General features: G+C 32.8%; 2 protein-coding genes across 2 annotated transcripts in view; one reads left to right on the top strand and one right to left on the bottom strand.

Moving 5' to 3' along the window:
- Positions 1-14,171, bottom strand: part of LOC115886677 — a 189,672-nt gene extending 175,501 nt beyond the window's left edge. Inside the window, exon 1 of the mRNA XM_030905931.1 lies at positions 13,908-14,171. The gene's annotated coding sequence lies outside the window, so the exon portion shown is untranslated. The remainder of the gene's footprint in view (positions 1-13,907) is intronic.
- LOC115886601 (laminin subunit gamma-1-like) overlaps positions 4,699-20,261 on the top strand; it is a 79,367-nt gene continuing 63,804 nt past the window's right edge. Inside the window, exon 1 of the mRNA XM_030905837.1 lies at positions 4,699-4,808. The gene's annotated coding sequence lies outside the window, so the exon portion shown is untranslated. The remainder of the gene's footprint in view (positions 4,809-20,261) is intronic.

Raw genomic sequence — 20,261 nt, 5'->3', positions numbered from 1 at the left:
TTAAGGTATAAAATTTGGTAGGTGTTATTATTAATAAAATAGTTTGTTTTATTTACCTATGTTGTTTTATTTATTCTTGTGGAATATTACAAATTTGTATTTGTACATAAGTTATATTGATAAATATAAGCATAAATGCGGGTAGTTTCATAAAGCTTGAAAGTAAATAATAGTTCTTTTTTATACTTTTTTGGTATGTAGTGTCTTGTTCTTGTTTTTTTTGTATTAACATATACCGTTTTTAGTAAATAAAATAACTCGATTACATTTTTTCAGTTTTATACAGTTTTTTTCACAATATTTTGAAGTAATCACTTGTCATCTTGTCAATCAAATTTTAAATATATCCAGCAGTGCGTTCCAGTTGTACCAACTTATTTCTTTGTAAAATAAAATAAACTACTTTGAAATTAAAATGACAGACACATCTCTCACTGTCAAGGATCTTCTCGTTGGACAGACTATACTACCATTCAAACAACTTTATTGTAAAACTTGAAAAGAGAAATAAACCTTTTTGTGTTACCCTATAAACGGTAGCAATTTATTCCCGAACAGCTTATTTCCTTTTGACCACAAAAATAACAGGTGGGAAGCATAGATTTTTTATAAAATAACTAAAGATATTTATTCTTAAACCATCTTCATTGTAAATCCTTTCATACAGTAACTTCTTGCCCAGTTTATTACATGTAATTAGTTGGTTGTGCGCCAAACTATCTCATTTTAAGCGCTTTTTTTGTCATGTGTGTGTATACTTTGCGATAAAATTACCTGGGTAATTTAAAGAGACGGTGAATGTCAACGCTGTTGCATCGAGGATGGCCTTGGTAAAAAAGTATATTTTGTTGTTTTTTTATCGTTAACGGTTAGGCGGTTCTGTCGATTTATTTATAATCGACTCAGGATATACTGGGTGTCCCAATATTCCGTAGACATAGGATTACTACGTATTTTTTTTCTTAATAGCAAGGGGCCGTCCTCTGCCGGAAACACCTGTGACCTGTGAGGCCTATTTCTCGCTTAAAACAAAATTGAATTTTAAAATTCAATCTAGAGTGCCATGGTTATGTTTAAAACCCTAATTCTTAATCAAGGAGCCTTGGAAAAATAGATTCGATTGTCTAATGTTTTTAGTGTCTTGTCCTGGCCAGTTAGAAAATGCTCAAATCGTATTTTTAATGATATCTCAATTTTTTCAAATGAAACGAGGGTGGCTTATTAGCATATTTAGAAAAGGAATTTTTTTACGAATAATTTGGTACCACACACTTGGTATTTCGAGTCAAATTTTAGTTACGAACCGCAAGTTATAATTTCAAATAAAACAAAATGCGAAAATGTTAAAAGTTGACATGATAATGTCATTCTATTCAGAGTGTTATTTTCTATCGAATAAAGTAAAAAAATACCGAGGGTGCCATTTAAAAATCAAAAGTTGTAGTCATTTCCGGTGTAACAGAAAGTGACCGAAAACAATTGAATACTTACGTCAATCAATCCTAATTTATGTCATATACTAACATATCAAATCTCGTTTTTTTAACCGTAAAAATAAAAAAGTTATAGGGGTGAGCCACTTTTGAGACGCACTCGGTGTATATTTCATACAGGTTAACATTATTAGGCATTTACATAAAAGTATGTACTTTGGGTGGTATTCCACAAAATTTGCAGGCTATTGAGGAAACAGAGAAAATGTACAGATTACAGAGAAATAAATTGAAAATAATATTTATATTAAAACAGCATTATAAGTCACTTTTTCAAACAGCAATCACTTCAAATATGCGCCCATAGTGCATACATTGTTTTTTACATCTTTTAACTGCAGAATATGCTGCCGAAGTTTCCCGCATACAATTCTGACCAACCTGTTAGTGCATTTGATCAAAATACTTAATTGTACTTATCCAACATGAACGAAAGTTCATTCCTACATATGACACTCCATTGTCTCTGCAAATTTAACGATTGTTTATTCTAGATAACACCTAGAGTACACCAAGCAGTACCGGTATACCGCCGGTACGTGGTACTACACATTTCTAGACAAAAACCACGCCTTCGGTACCGTTAAAGCCAGTACGCGTTCCTACGTGAATATCTAATTAGAACGTTCGGAGTGATACAGGAAAGCGTTTCGTGGTGGTACCTTATCTGTATCTATAGTCGAACCTTCGGTACGATAAGCCAGGATATGAGCATAATAACAATGGTTTTATACTATCGTATCTACTCAGTAACATGGTACAAAGAATACAAGGTATGATCGATAGCGGCTCCAATTTCGTTCAGTTCGCGCATACCACCTGTGACGTCACTAGGAAAATGAGGAATAAATAAAAAATAAAGAAAGTTGACAGGAGATCTGCATTTTTTGGGGTTATGGTTAAGAGTTGTTTATTTTAAGACTTTTTAGTTCGTTTAATTTAATAATTACTAAAACCAGAAGTTCCAAAAAAATATATTTATAAAAATAATAATTATCTATTAACATGGATTTGGACTTTGGACCATAATAGGTAAGAATACTAAATTTATTTCTATATTCGGTACCTATAAAATTGTTTATTAGGTTTTTAGTTTGCGAATTGCCTCTGATTTCACATGAGGACAGAGATGAGGATATATATGGAAAAGTAACCACAAGAGGAATTGTTACATCATTTAAAAAATGTTGGGAATTTTATTGTTTCCCATCGAAAAGTAGAAAATGCCAATGCAGATGAATTTATTGTAATTGTGATAGAAGTAATTCCAAAGGGTGAAGTTTATTATAATTAGTGACCTGTGCTTCTTTTTATATGTAGATGTTTCAGGTTTGAGAATAAATCAGTTGAACAGAAACCCAAAATTTAGAGGAAGTATTTGCATACCCAGAATATGCCCATCAAGGATTATATAGCTCAAATTTCCTTTAATGGTAGGCAATTATTCAATGCAAATTAACTTTTAAGTGACTGAAATATTAAATAGTTTACAATATGGTATATTATTAAAATATATTACTTTTAGGTACAATTAGAGCCCGATACATTTCAAAAAAGTAGAATATTATTTTATATTAAATGAGGTATTGTACCAACAATCAATTTATATTAATACCGGAGATTAAAAATTACAGAATAAATAGTTCTTTTTATACTACAAAATAAACTATAGAATACAACAGTATTTAAAAAATAAATAAAAGTTATGTCCCCGCCGAGATTCGAACTCCGGTCTGTCGCTTCCTAGCCCGACTCCTTACGCACTGCTCCACAGTATCTTGCTTAGCGATAATTCAATGACGGTATATAAACAAAAAAACAGGTTTATAACAATATCTTGACGATTTGAACTGGCGCGCGGAGCGTGCTGACCAATAGCGCCTGTTATCACCTGTGACGTAGCGACCAACCTGCGCAATATCATACCTTATATTCTTTGTACCATGACTCAGTAATATTATCTTTTTTTTTTCTCGGTATACCTTGTTTCATTATTAAATAAAAAATGAAAAACTATACCTACTAGAAAAAATGGCGCCGGGACGCACATATAGCCGCCCATACTAAAATTTGTTAATAAAAAGTTGGTAGGCAGCTCTTTTAGTTTCAAAGTAAAGGAGTTTTTCCAATTTTGGTCCGCGGTTATTTCCCCTATCCGCCACCTAGGGTCGCGTCCGATGGGAGTTTGGAGTTCTCCACACGGATTTTCTCGAAAACTGCGACTTTGACTGATTTTGATGTTATTACAAATTTTGTTGCAAATATTATTCCTAATCTTAAATTGAAAACCGCGTTTCGCTAGCTACTGTAATTTTGGAGTGATGATTTTTTAAAATTTTTAACCCCCTTCCATACCCCCTTAACAACCCCCCACCTCCACCAAAAACTAATGGCCAGATTCTCGGGTGCCACAGTATTTTTGTGCCAAATTTGGTTAAAATCGGTTTAGCGGTTTTTGAGTTATCGTGTTCCAGACGGACAGACGGACAGACAGACAGAGAGACAGACAGACAGACACCATGAAAATATTTTGTGTGAAATTAAAAAAACTTTTTTTTTGCCGATCGTAATAGCCTACCATACCTGTTGGTATGGTCGGCTAAAAATTATTAATTAATTAAATTAAAATAAAATATATAAAAACATGTGATGCGAGCAAATAATACAGAAGTCAACAATACTCAGAAGAAATAAAGAGTTCACATGTTTTTACTCACAAGCTAAGTTGATATTTTCGCAATATTTCAAATGAATTGCATTTTATTAAATACTTTATCATCAATAATAAACTATATAGCTATTAATATAAGTATATTAAATGGAACACACATATTAAATGCTATTACTTTACCTCTAAATTGTTCTTATACTTATAGAATATCAATTAGTTATCATTAATAAATAATAAACAATTATATCGCACTTATTGAGTGTGGAATAGCCCTTAGTTAAGTTGCTTAATTGTTTTGTCCACAGGTGGCACACGCATCGATTAATAATAACAACTGACGTCGTTTGAAAGCAGAGATTTTTAACCGACGCATTTTTTGTGTGTTTACGTTTGGTTCTTTCTTCTTTCAGGTTATATTATGGAAATTAATATGCAAATCACAGTGTTAATAAGTTTTTTCTCGTTGAAATTAGTTAATTGATGGAGACAGTGATGAACTCAACCGGTTATTAGCCAAGCGTGATAAGATTGATAAGTATAGTTCATGAGACAATTAGACGATTTAAAGAACATTTTCATCAACAAAAATGGTTTAAGAATGTGCGAATTCATCTCGTTATTATCAAGACAGAACTAGGTACAAGGTAGGATATACATCTAAACTATAAACTTTATGAATTCTATTAGAAATATATCAATATGATTATACAGGGTGGTCCGAATTGTATTCGGAAAATTTCGGTAGCGTATTCTGCAGGTAAAAATAAGGTAATTATTGGGAAAACTGGAAATCGTCTGATTTTCACCAAAATTGGTATACACCCTATTTTGAGGTCGTAGATTACGAATCTCAACTTTTTTCTTGGCGGTCTCTTACTGTTCTTCAGAAAAACGGAAAATTATTTCAACATCGAATTTTTCTTAATTTCTCATATTTTAAAGGTTTTCTAGCACATATTTTGTTAGGTATTCAATAAATAATGATGTTATTGCTATTTTCTGTTACTTTTTTAACCAGTTCTATGCATAATAGAGGAAATTTTGCTAAAATAAATTTATAAACAATCTGAAAATGTTGGGTTATGTGTTTCTGGCATTTAAAGCAACGTTGCCAATGCTAAACCTAAATTTAGCGTGTTTTTTTCGTTCATTCTGGGATTACGAAAGGCGTAATTCGTGGTTATAAAAGCCAGAAGAACGGCTCCTTCCCATAATTGCTATTTTACCAACGAGATCTGACTATTTATAACCACGAAGTTGCACGACAGAGTTTTGATTGCATTGGTTACAACTTCCATGCGGAGGGTGTTAATCTTTTGTTGTTATATTATATCAAAAAAAGATTAACCCCTCCGCAAAGAAGTTAAAACCAATGGAATCAAAACTCTTTCGTGCAACTTCGTGGTTATAAATAGTCTTTATATAACTTCTTTGCGGAGGGGGTTATTCTTTTTTTGATATAATATAACAACAAAAGATTAACACCCTTCGCATGGAAGTTGTAACCAATGCAATCAAAACTCTTTTGTGCAACCTCGTGGTTATAAATATAATATAACAAAAAAAAAGATTAACCTCCTCCGCATAAAAGTTGAAACCAATACAATCAAAACTCTTCCGCGTAACTTTGTGGATATAGGTAGGTATATTTAATTATTGTCGATCTCATAATAGGTAATTTATTTAAAATCCCTAATCACCTGAAAAAATAGAATATATGGCGACGTTGTAAATTTTCAAATTTCTAGATTAGCTCTGGAATATATTTGTCTCTCTCATTACATAGGAGAGAGAACGAAGGATATATCAAATGTCAAACTTCCATCTGGTCTCAATTTTCTTTGTTATTTTGTTAATAAAAGTGTTTTTCAGTAAACTTTTGGACATTTTTCTATCCCCAATCAAGTGTGGCTTTTAGATAAACTATGATATAATGAAAATATAGTGAAATTATTACTTTATAGGGCCGAAATAAAGAAAAATTCAATGTTGAAATAATTTTCCGTTTTTCTGAAAAACGGTAAGAGACCGCCAAGAAAGAAGTTCAGATTCGTAATCTACGACCTCAAAATAGTGTGTATACCAATTTTGGTGAAAATCGGACGATTTCCAGTTTTCCCAATAATTACCAATAAGTAAAAAAGTTCGTATAAATGTATGTCCTAAAATGATTCAGTTCGGAGATACAGGGTGTTAGGTTGTAGATCTTTTTATCTGGGATATCATTTTTATTTGGAATTTTTCCAAATAATTTTTAATCTAAATGAAAGAAAAAATGAATTGGAATTAGAAAAATCCGAAATAAAAATGTAATTTACGTAAAAAATGACGGAAATGTATATTTTTTCACTCAGTAGGTACCTATATAGTTACTGGTTACAGTACAATATAAAAAATAATATAAAATTATAATATAAAAAATATTATATTAACATTAAAAAGGTACCTACTTAAAATGAATTCTGGTTGTCTTGACTTGGTAGTTATATTGATTTAAGTAATTTTACTGACTTAACTTACAGATCATCATAGGTAGTTTGAAAGTCTTTACAAAGATGACTTGAAATAAAATGATTTAAGTCAAAGACTTCAATCTTAAATCATTTGAACTTTATGTTGAATTTGACTTTTTTTTATGATTTTTGACGAGTCTTCAATCATTTTGATTTTATAAATGACTAAAGACAGACTTAAAAATCTATTACGCTGTGCTGTACGGGTCGTTTTCAGGGGTAGGGTAAAACGGGTGGTGGCCGAAGGAAATATATATTATATTTCAGAAATCTGCCTAAGGCTTATTAGCCACTTTTAGCCACACCCAAAATTCCAAACACACGTGCTTTGATTAAGGCTTGATTAAGATTTGCAGAGCTTCAGCATTTGCCATAAAAGAGCGAGCAATTTGTTACAAAACCGCATAAATTATATATCATTGTAATCACAAAACTTCAATCTATTTCCGTATTTTAACGGAATTTTAAACTATTTCTTTGTTTTCGAGAAAATTTAGTCCAAACATAAGGAATATTTTGTTGACGTTTGACGTTTGACCATCAAAATCTTAAAAACAAAGAAGTTTTCTAAAAATATGCTACAACACGAATATAGTATTATCCTTTATCTTTGTCATAAAACGTTAAATGCCAAACGCTTATTTTGCAACTTTTTCGGACTAGTGAAATTCACTCTTATCTGACTTGTTGGAGCTCTAATGTTTACTAAATAATGAATCAAATTAATTTGGTAATTATGACAATAATGCCATAAAAGTTCAATAACTCCTTGAACAAAATACATGATAACCTATTTTTCTTGGTCAATATTTAACAGTAGCAGTCAACGGTTATGGTCCAAACAGGCATACTTATTATATTAGAAACAAGCTCAAGTATCACGTAATTCAGTAATATTAATACAAAACTGTTAGTAATGCAGCCTCAATTATCTAGATATTTAGTATCCAATTTAACAGGCCATGATATACGGCACTGAAAAGTTATTAAATACGCTTAAAAAAGGAACTGACCACAAACCCATTACACATTGACCGACTACATGTTTTACATGAATAATTTTCTAGTTTTTGTCTATTTATATTTGCGTCATCACCATGTTTGTTATTTATTCATTAAATTTAAGTACCTATCTATAATATAGATTTTCCTATTTTTTTTATACAGGGTTGTCCACCACATACGACACGGAGTATTGTAGCTAAACGATTAGATTTTTACAAATTGTAAGTTTTGGGTTCGTTGAAGGGCTATTAGAGCTACAATTTAAAAATATTTTTACAAGACACAGAGTGTCCCAAATAAATAAAAAATATCAAAGTAGTATTTTTTTAAATGGAACACCCTGTATATTATTGCATTTTTAGTTTCTACGATTAAAATAAACGTAAATTTGATTAAGGTTTATTACACTTAAACCTTACCGTTTTTGAAATATTTTCAATTTTGTGAAATTGCAGTATAAATTTTAAGGCTTCATTTCTCCGATCATCAAAGTTTTTAATACTATCAGGTATCAAAGTTTTTAATACTAAATATTTACTGAAGTTTATTTATTAATCAGTTATTGTGTTGCAATAATAGAAATTATACTACCTTATACAGAGTGTCTAAAAATTTATTTTAAATAATTACTAGATTTAAACGGCAATAACTTGTTTAATTTAAATGGAACACCCTGTATATTTTATGAGAGTTGGATGCACAATTTAATTGTCTATCAAATTGTATTATAGCACTTTTTACCTACCCCTTCAAGTTTTCGTAGAAAATGCATTTTCTTATAATTTAGACCTCATTTATCAATATACCCATGGAATATTGACATTTTAGGTGTTTTTAAAACAACAAATGTACAAAAATGTATAGGCTAGTAATATTATCGTTTTTAGTAAAACGATAATATTACTAACCCATTCTATGCAAAAAGAAAACTATTTAAATCTTTATAAATAGTATATTAATTAAATATACCACCAGTATTTCCGACCAGATACTAATTAAATACATACTTAATTGTGTTCGTTAATAAATTATTCTAAATAAATGTGGATTTGAATCAGAAATCAATATAATAATAAGTTATGAAATGAACGTCTCTGTTGTTATAAATAAGCATTTGTCAAAAAATGAAATATCATTTTTAAGGTGTTAGTTTTTTTACCACACTGTCTAATACACATACATAATTCAGTTTTTTAGTATTTGGAGCAATTATTATTAATCAACGCAAACAGTCAATTAATGTAGTTTGAATAATGGAATCATATTAATTGATCCTCTTTAACAAATATTTAAACAGTTGTTTTTTATTTTTTAATGAAATAAACAAACTATATCAACAATATTAGTATATGTACTCTTTTAAAATTTAGTACATCTTTAAAAATAATCTAAAATGTCAGTATTCCATGAGTATATTGATAAATGAGTTCTAAATTACAATAAAATTCATTTTCTACGGAAACTTGAAGAGATAGCTAAAAAATGGTATAATACAATTTGATAGACAATTAAATTGTGCACCTGATTCTCATAAAATATACAGGGTGTTCTATTTAAATTTAAAAAGTTATTGCCGTTTAAAGCTAATAATTATTTAAAATAAATATTTAGACACTCTGTATAAGGTAGTAAAACTTTTATTATTGCAACACAATAACTGATCAATAAATAAATTTCAGTAAATATTTAGTATTAAAAACTTTGATACTTTTGGAGAAATGAAGCCTTAAAATTTAAACTGCAATTTCACAAAATTGAAAATATTTCAAGAACGGTAAGGTTTAAGTGTAATAAACCTTAATAAAATTTACCTTTATTTTAATCGTAGAAACTAAAAATGTAATAATATACAGGGTGTTCCATTTAAAAAAATACAACTTTGATATTTTTTATTTATTTGGGACACTCTGTGTCTTGTAAAAATATTTTTAAATTGTAGCTCTAATAGTCCTTCAACAAACCTAAAACTTACAATTTGTAAAAATCTTATCGTTTAGCTACAATATTCCGTGTCGTATGTAGTGAACAACCCTGTATATGTATGTCATGATATTACTCCACAAAATTTAAGTTGTATTTAGATTAGACCTTCGAAGAAATTTCTTAGAACTTACGACCGAGAAAAATCAAAGATTTTCATTGATTTAAGTAAGAACAATCACCGGATTGTCATGGGAATTTTAACAGGACACTATCTCCTCAAACCTAGTACTTAGTGGTGCTTCCAACTCCCAGTGGATGCCATACCAAGAATTTACAACTTTGAGAAACACCTCACTGTAGTATTGAGTAATAAAAAGGATTGGAAGAAAGAAACGCTTACTCAGCATATAAAAGACCATACCATCACGTGGTATACTGATGCTTCCAAAACCAAAGCAGGGACAGGGATAGGAGTATTTGGGCCGAAAACTGAATACTCCGAACCAATGGGCACCTACCCCAGTATCCTTCAGGCAGAAATTTGCGCTATCGAAAGATGCGTACATTTTATCTTAGATAGGAACTCTCGAAAACAGGAAATTGCCATCCTATCCGATAGTCAAGCAGCACTTAACTCGATCAACTCAGTAACCATCAATTCGAAGTTGGTCAAAGAATGCCTAGAGAAGCTCAACAAATTAGGCAAAGAAAATAAAGTCCTCCTACTCTGGGTGCCTGCTCACCAAGGGATGGAAGGCAATGAAAAATCAATTATCTAGCTAGAAAAGGAGCGAACACTCCACTAACTGGACCAGAACCGTTCTGTTTTCCAAACGGGAACCAACTGAAAGCGGAACTGAAGAATCTAGAAGACTCCATCCGTAACTTGGAATGGGTGTCCTCCAACGGTCTAAGAAACTCGAAAAAGTTCCTTAGAACTTATGACCGAGAAAAATCACAGGTTTTCCTTGATTTAAGTAAAACCAATTTTCGAATTGTCACGGGGTTTCTAACAGGACACTGTCTCCTCAACGAACACCTCAGTAGGCTGAAACTGAGAAACAACGGCGAATGCAGATTTTGTGGGGAAATGGGGAAACACCAGAACACCTTATCACTGAGTGCGCCGAGACGACTACCATTCGTGCCATGAACCTTGGTACGTCTGATGTCGAGGATGGAGAGCTGGCCTCTGTGGAGCCGTCTCAGATACTGGCTTTTCTTAAAGCCCTGAGACTGTATGATGAGTTATAACTCGTTATAACTCAAGAAAGGGGAACACACAATAGATCTATAAGGTGGCGGTGATTAACTCCCCTCCTAAACATTCTACATTCTAGTGGTGCTTTAAATATTTTTTTAAAGGAGTTAAATACTCTGAGAAAATATTTCTATCCTTAGTTATTTGTCTGTCATTCGGTTAGTAATGAATTAGAAATATTACAGATTTTTTATGGTCTTAAACCTGATCTGAAGTGGTCCCAACTAACGACATGGATGAGCCAGAGTCAGAGATTATTCAGAGAAATCAGTTTTTAGCAGGTTATTATTGTTCAAATACTGTTCTAGACAACAGATTCAGACAACGTTCATTCTCGGCGTTTCATTATACAACAAATCTACTAAAGTGAAAACGTTCATTGAGCTCATTGAATTGAATCTTAAAAGTTTATTTTTAAAAGGAGATAATTAAATAAGAGTTTGTTTACTAAACAAACAACCTCCCATTCGTGTGCTAACAATCTGTATTTTGATTCTATTTTATGTATAATAAGAAAAAATAAGTGTATAAAGGGATATAGATGAAGATCACCGACTGTCAGCTGTTCTAGCCCTTATCTAAATTCCATAAATGTTATATCAGCGTGTAAACAAAGCAAAGATAACGTTTATATAGTCGGATATAACCAAAATTCGCTGTAAACAATAAAACCAGTATTCATTCCACAATATTTTCACGTTTCAATGCACCCTTAAATGTCAAAAAGACACAATTGAAAGCCCTCTACCTCTGGGAAGGTTTGAATACCTTAAGATTTGTCTTGTCAAAGACCAATACAAAAAGGTTTTATAAGAAGAACGACTGTATATATCAGGTACCATGATAGTGCGAACATGAGCTTAAATTGGTAGAAGAAAAAATCTAGGAATTGGATTTAAAGAACATTTACCAAAACTATTGAAGAGATAGACTTTTAAATCAAGGATCGCATATCAATGTTTGGTCAAATTAAAACCAATTCAATGGGCAGTGGCCACAATGAGCCCACATTGGAAGGAACGAAGATTTGAAGAAGCTGATTTTTTTCAGAATCATGATAATATTTTCAATCAAGCAAGCATTTGATAATATTTTCAATCAAGCACGCCAAAATTAAGAGAATCTTAAATCCCAGTTAATCATAAAAGAGTTAAATACTCTGAAGCAATATTTCTATCCTTCGTTATTTGTCATTCGGTTAGTAATGAATTAGAAATACTACAGATTTTTTATGGTCTAAAACCTGATTTGAAGTGGACCCAACTAACGACATGGATGAGTCAGAGTCAGAGAGTATTCAGAGAAATCAGTTACGGCAGTTTTTAGCGGGTTATTATTGTTCAAATACTGTTCTAGACAACAGATCAACGTTCATTCTCGGTGTTTCATTATACAACAAATCTACTAAAGTGAAAATGTTCATTGAGCTCATTGAATTGAATATCCGAAGTTTATTTTTAAATGGAGAATAAATAAGAGTTTGTTTACTAAACAAACAACCTCCCATTCATGTGCTAACAATCTGTATTTTTGTTCTATTTTATGTGTAATAAGAAAAATTAACTGTATAAAGGGATATAGATGAAGATCATCGGCTGTCAGCTGTTCTAGCCCTTATCTAAATTCCATAAATGTTATATCAGCGTGTAAACAAAGCAAAGATAACGTTCATACAGTCGGATATAATCGAAATTCGCTATAAACAATAAAACCCGAATTCATCCCTAATATTTTCACGCATCGAGGCACCCTTAAATGTAAACAAGACACATTTGACAGCCCTGTCACTCTCTGGGAAGGTATTCTTTGTCGAAATAACTTAACTGGCATATAATAATCTGAATACCTTAAGATTTGTCTTGTCAAAGACCAATACAAAAAGGTTTTATAAGAAGAACGACTGTATATATCAGGTACCATGATAGTGCGAACATGAGCTTAAATTGGTAGAAGAAAAAATCTAGGAATTGGATTTAAAGAACATTTACCAAAACTATTGAAGAGATAGACTTTGAACCGATCAGGGTTGGGATCGTATTATCAATGTTTCAGTCAAATTAAAACCAATTGGTCAGGCAGTGGGCCACAATGAGCCCCACATTGGAAGGAAACGAAATTTGAAGTTAGTTGATTTTTTCAGAATCATGATAATATTTTCAATCAAGCAAGCATTTGAAGATTTTGATTTCTTAATTTAAGCATATGAGACTTGATTTCTTTTAAATTTTAAGAGAAGTCCAAAATTAAGAGAATCTTAAATCTCCAATTAATCATAAAAGAATTAAATACTCTGAAACAATATTTCTATCCTTCGTTATTTGTCATTCGGTTAGTAATGAATTAGAAATACTACAGATTTTTTATGGTCTAAAACCTGATCTGAAGTGGTCCCAACTAACGACATGGATGAGTCAGAGTCAGATATTATTCAGAGAAATGTTACCGCAGTTTTTAGCAGGTTATTATTGTTTAAATACCGTTCGAGACAACAGATCAACGTTCATTCTCACTGTTTCATTATACAACAAATCTACTAAAATGAAAATGTTCATTGAGCTCATTGAGTTGAATCTCAGAAGTTTATTTTAAAAGGAATGAGAATAAACAAGAGTTTGTTTACTAAACAAACAACCTCCCATTCATGTGCTAATAATCTGCATTTTTATTCTATTTTATGTATAATAAGAAAAAATAAGCGTATAAAGGGTTATAGATGAAGATCATCGACATGTCAGCTGTTGTAGCCCTTATCTAAATTCCATAAATGTTATATCAGCGTGTAAACAAAGCACAGATAACGTTCATACAGTCGGATATAATCGAAATTCGCTATAAACAATAAAACCCGAATTCATCCCTAATATTTTCACGCATCGAGGCACCCTTAAATGTAAACAAGACACATTTGACAGCCCTGTCACTCTCTGGGAAGGTATTCTTTGTCGAAATAACTTAACTGGCATATAATAATCGAGTCTCCTGAGTTAAAAATCACTGTTCTATCGATTTTAGGACGTTTCGATGGTTGAAACGAGACCCACCTTCAGATAATTCCAGATCCAATTCGGCCAGCTTATCCCGTATATCTTCCGGCAGCTTGGAGACGTCAATCCCTGCACTGTCACTCATTTTTTTGTGGAAAAAATCCCGTCGCACACCACAAAAATCCGTAGCACCACCCGAAACACTAGCACACCGCACTGGAGAGTACCATTATTAACATTGCGTTGGTTCTGTTTGTTTTTCCCTGTATACAGTGACCGTACGTTCGCGATATGGTGTATCTCGGACGAATGCGGACAGCTGTCCACAAATCAGAGGGCAATCTCCACGTTGCCGGGTGTACGAGAAAGTATTCGATTTTCTGCCGCTGCTGAGCTGTGTTTCTGTTAATTTGATCTTGCGTTGGTTGAAATACCTAAAGCATTAATTAAAATCTATTTTATTTAATGTTTATTCATGGAATTAGATGAATTTTTAATGATATTAGTAAGATTTTTAATAAAATTGGTGAAGGAAATAATTTCTTTGACAACGTGGCGAAGGGTTCGAGCGTGGGGGATAATTAATGATTTTCACGCGGTTGTTGTATACGCAACCAGATATAGTGCATGGTGTATGTCTGGTTGCATGTATATTATATTGTTTTCTGTTGTTTTCCTTGTTTGTACGAGGGATGTTCCAAAAATATTGTACAGGGTGCGGCAAGAGTGCGTCGGGCATCTGTAGCTCCTAGAATAAAAAACTTGAGAATTTTGTTTAAGTGTAAACCTAAAGTATGTACGAGGATGTATTTCAGGAAAATATTTTAACTTCTACAAGGTGGCTCAAAAAAGTTTGAGTGGATCGGGCTGAGTTTCCTTTCAAATCACTTCACCTAGTTCTAATATATGAGTAAATATGTTTCGAGAGTTTCAGAGCTTTTAATAAATAAATTAAAAAAATATATTTTTCGGCCTTTAGAAAAATATATTAAAAATACAAGAACAGTCCTGAAATCAAAACTATATTAGGTGTTTACTTTAAATAGTTTTGACTTAACTTTGCTATAAATATCGTAATCTTAAATCATACAGGATGTTAAAAATTCTACGCCAAAGTTTCTAAAATATAAAATAATATTTCTTCGTTTTCTTAAACGGGTAAAATCCTGTATATTATTTTTTTAATAGATGGAGAATTTCGAGTATTTCAAAAATTTTAACGGTTTTGCCGATATTCGCGGTTTTATATTTCATGTGGCATATTTTTCACAGTAAATTTTTATCAAAGCTACCCAATGATTTTTCTCTCGTATTTTACCATTGAAAGGGCCATATGAAATAATACTGCGAGTATCTCGAAACCGTTAAAAAATTTGGAATACTCTAAATACAAAAAGTGTTCAGTTTTTTAATTCTCCATCTAATAAAAAATATACAGGGTGTTCTATTTAAAAAAAAACAAAGAAAATATATTTTATATTTTAGAAAGTCTTGCGTAGAATTTCGAACACCCTGTTTGATTTAAGATTACGATATTTATAGCAAAGTAAGCATAGACCATCTAAAGTAAATACCTAGTATAGTTTTGATTTCAGGACAGTTCTTGTATTTGTAATAATTTTTTTAAGGAAGTTTGAAAAATATATATTTTTATTTATTAATATCTCCGAAATTATCGAAAAATATTTACTCATGTCTTAGAATTATGTAAAGTTATCAGAAAGGAAGCCAAAAATGCAATAATGCAATAAAAAATCATCCCGTTCCACTCACACTTTTTTGAGCCACCCTATAGAAGTTAAAATATTTTCCTGAAATATACCCAAGCAGCATTTGGACGTCGGGACAACGTTGTGTCACGCGACCAAACGTCGGGGCGCAACGTCGGCACAACCTCGTGCCAACCCTAGTCTGCACTAGTTTGGAGAATAATTTTTGGGTCGAAACGACGTTGGATACCGACGTTGGCTAGAAGCCTAATTTAGTACAAACTGCAACGTTGTTTAAAATCCTAATTCACAGAAATACAAAACTAATATGGCGTCTAAGTCGCGTTTTATCCTAAATTGGGATAATTATAGTAAAAAATATTATTTTATATGATTTAGGTAGAGACATATGTCAGATGGCAGTGAAGGAAGACAAAACAAAAGTATTTAAGTGTGGAGGATGTTTGAAGATCATAATTATTGAAACACTTTAACCGACTCTGTAACTCGTTACCCAAGGCAAAAAGTTAAACGCAAACAACTTTATTGATAAATGTATTGTTTCTACTTTGAAAAATACTAATGGGCCTTAAAATTAAAGAAGTTTTAAAAATTTTCTTGAATTTTTTTTTTTCGTAAAATGAGAATAATTTATTCGCAGTCGAAAAAATTATACCGTACGAGTTTTCGCGTAATATTTAGGGTCAAATATTTCAAGTTAATGTATTCAAAAAGCAGGAATTGCTATTTTAGGAACGAAACATTTTCTTATTTAACAACATGGCGGCTTTCACTTTGTTGTTTTGGGAGATTAAGATGGAGTAGTTCGAGTAGTCGCATACTGGACTAATAAAGTCGCAGTTCGGCCTTAACAGGTAGTATAGTAGTGGCAAGATTGCCTAATTTAGTCATCCTAGAATCTAGCTTGTGCCGCCTTCTATAATCTAAATAAACGAGGGAGTGGATAAACTATCGGTAATATATGTCGATGTATATTTAAATTTAGTTTTATATGTACCTTTCTTATGTCCCATTTTAATTAAGTTTTTTTTTAAAAACAAAAACAGCACTGAAACTGTCTGACTGAACAGAACAATGAAGTGAAAATTTAAGATTTAAGGTTATGGTTCAATACAGTTCAAAAAAGGTAGTGACTCGACGTCCTACCAACGTAAGAATAAGGAAATCTAAACAACGTTGGAATTAGTAAAACAGACGACGTTTGCATAACGTTGGAATAGGTTCTGAAACTGACGTCGGAAAACTCTATATTGTTCAACGCTGTAACTACGTTGTCCGAATCACCTAAAGATCAATTAAGCAAAAAAGGTTACAAGACAACGTTTATTCGACGTCGCAGAAGCTTCTACTTTGCTGTAGTACTAGTCCAACGTCGGCACAACGTTATAAAAACGTTTAAATTTATTTTAATACCCAAGGTAGGGAGCTAACTATTTTTTGTAACTAATCCAACGTTGTGTTTAGTAAATATGTGGTCGCAAGTCGTGAAAATGCTACTTGGGTATCCTCGTACATACTTTAAGTTTGCAACAAAATTGCCAAGTTTTTTATTCTAGGAGCTACAGATGTCCAACGCACTATTGCCGGACCCTGTATATTTACTTACCAGTGAAAAGTTATTCCCTTATTTCTTTTGATTTTTGATCGAGACTTACCGCACGCTAATTAAGTCCTGGCACAATGTCCTTCCAGATTTACTACCTCTAAACAAAACCAAAAAAATTGTAGAATAAATAATAATTACCATAAGGCTAAACGATGACCGATGGAAGAAGAAAATAATAGAATGGAGACCAAGACATGATGCATTCAGGAGCAAAGGCCATCCTCCAACCAGATGGCATGACGACTTAAGGCTGCAGTATCCACAGTAACTGGATGGCAAATAGCTCAAGATAGAAAGTTATGAAAGCAAACGAGGGAGGCCTACCTCCAGCAGTGGACTTTTTTTTCCACAATAAGGGTCCGTCCTCTGCCGGAAACACTGCGACCTATGAGGCCTATTGTGTTTGTCCCCTTTCTATATCTGCACCCGTTCTCCTATCCCTGTGCCCTGCACTAACTTATGCAGGTCCTTGATAGGATGGGAGCATAGTTCCTCCGGTTCTAGCCTAGCTTTCCCAAATAAAAAGTGTCGCTTGCGATCCAGAGCCTCGTACTGACATATTATGTGCTCTGCTCTTTCAGGATCTTTATCACAGAGTCTGCAGCAAAGACTTCCTTGATACAGGTTGGGCTTGTTCAGGTAACACTTGACAGCCATATGTCCTGTCAAGAGGCCTGTTGTAATCCGCAGTTTATTCCTGCTAGCAGTTCTTTTGCGGTTTTGGAGCTAAGTCCTTGGATAAAAGCCTTGCTGTGCCTGTGCCCCTGTCTGTTTCTCCAGTGGACATTCTGCTTTTCCCTGATCCATAGTTTTAGTGCACTACGGGCCATACATTTGGGTATTCCCAGTACTGGCTCTGGACCAAGATAAGATGCCGATGATCCTTGCCTAGCTAGCTCATCGGCTTTTTCGTTGCCTTGGATGCCGCTGTGGCCCGGCACCCAGAATAATTTAATTCTGTTCCGTCGAGCCAGAGCTTCTAGCAGTGGACTTTAGTGGCTGGTTGATGATGATGATGATGATGATGATGAACATAAGGTAAGCTCAGAAAACGAAACCTGCACACTTAAAATGAACATCATAAGGACACTGCAGGTCGCACAACGTTCAATGGAACGAAATATGCTGGGAATAACCAAAAGACCCAGGTAATAGGTATCATCCACAAAGTCAAATCCTTCAAATGGCAATGGAAAGGACACCTGGCAAGAAGAAGGAACAACAGATGGACCACAAAAATTACAGCTTGGTACCCACGAGGAATCAAGAGGTCTAGAGGAAGACCAAACTTGAGATGGGACCATGCTATTAGGAAATTAGCAGGGATAACTTGGGCCCGCATAAGCAACAATAGACAACAATGGGCCCAACTACAAAGAGAGTATGTGAGGGAGGCTACACCATAATAAGTATGGTTCCTCACATATTCTCTTATTTGTTGTTCCAATTATTGGAAATGGTTGAATAAGCTGAAAGAAAAACTCAATTTGAATTTATTTTGTCTCAGTACTTTTTGAAATTCTCTATCGTGATGATTTTCGATAATAATTTTCTTTTTTAAATTGTTATGTGTTTTTACTGCTACAAATTGTTGTTGGAAATTTATTTTTCAGTTGTATTTTACTATTTAGTTCATACATATGTTCATATTTCTAATTTTCTATATACAGTGTGACCCACTCAAGACCGGGCACCCTCCATAAAATCTGTGTTTATAGTCCGATTTTGATGATTTTTTTTTCAAATATAAAGTTTCAAAAAATGTACTTTAGGGCTCAATGTCATGTTATTTCACAAAAAACAAGGCCTACTTAATAAAGTTTTTGTAGTGAAAAATTTGCAAAATCATATTAGCGATTTTTTTTCAAAAATTTGAGTACACCTACATTCGGCATCCCCCAAAACAGTTCTGTACCAAATTTCGTTTAAAATATTAATTATTAATAATTCTGCAGTTAAATTAAATAATTCCTTATTTTTGCCAATTTAACAATGAGTTATCACGTAACCCTTGAAAAAAACAATCCACAACAATGGGTTTTATTAGCTGTCAATTCTTGCAGCATAGAATTGAATATTAATTTAATAGCACGCAAGAAAAGTGTTGTATCAAAGAAATATTATTTGCATTATGGAACAATTAAATATTAGGGATAAAATTAAGATTATTCGTTTAGTGGGTGATAACTATCTTCAAGCAGGAGAAGCTGCCAGAGGAATTTAACAACAGACATCCCGACAGATCTGCAGTAAGTAGAAGCACGGTTCAACGAATAAATAGAGTTTTTAATGAAACTGGTTGTGTGTCAAAATACTTACTAAAAAATGAGAAGGCCGGAACATCGAATAAATAGGCGGGAATGAGGAAATATTAGAATATTTTCGTAATAATCCCTCGTGCAAGCATTAGAGGCGCCAGTGTTGATTTGGATATACCAAGGGGAAAATATTAGGAGATGTTTGCGAACTAATAAAGTTAAACCCTTTAAACCAAAGATTTTACACACTTTGGAAAACGGAGATGATGTTAGACGATTAGAATTCTGCTTATGGGCTCAAACAGAGTATTTAAATAATAGAAATTTCTTAAAAGAAATTTTATTTAGTGATGAAGCAACATTTAGTACAAACGGAGTAGTATCCTCTCAAAATTCGCGATTCTGGGCAGTCGAAAACCCTGAATGGGTGATCAATACAAGAAGACAGTATTCTCAGAAATTAAATGTGTGGTATGGCATACTTGATGATAGAACCAAACCCGTTTGAATTTAAAATTTCAATTGGACGGATCACCTGTGCATAACGCGGCAGTTGTCAGGGAATGGTTAAATGAAAATTTTGAAAATAAGTGGATAGGTCGAAATAGCCCGCTAATTGAGTGGCCACCGAGATCCAAGTGGACCTAACACCCCTTGATTTCTTTCTTTGGGGTTTCTTAAAAGCAACAAGTTTACAACTCTAGACCTCAATCTGTAGATGAATTACATTATTAGAATTACAGAGGCTTCTGCAAATATTACACCACAGCAGCTTAGGAATGTAACTGTTAATCTAAGAAAAGATGCGACAAATGTA

Source organism: Sitophilus oryzae, unplaced genomic scaffold, assembly GCF_002938485.1.
Source record: "Sitophilus oryzae breed Bouriz unplaced genomic scaffold, Soryzae_2.0 scaffold_494_pilon_pilon, whole genome shotgun sequence".
In the NCBI taxonomy this organism is placed as follows: Eukaryota; Metazoa; Arthropoda; class Insecta; order Coleoptera; family Curculionidae; genus Sitophilus; species Sitophilus oryzae.
Note: the sequence above shows the minus strand (reverse complement) of the source record. Positions and strands in the feature narration are given on the sequence as shown.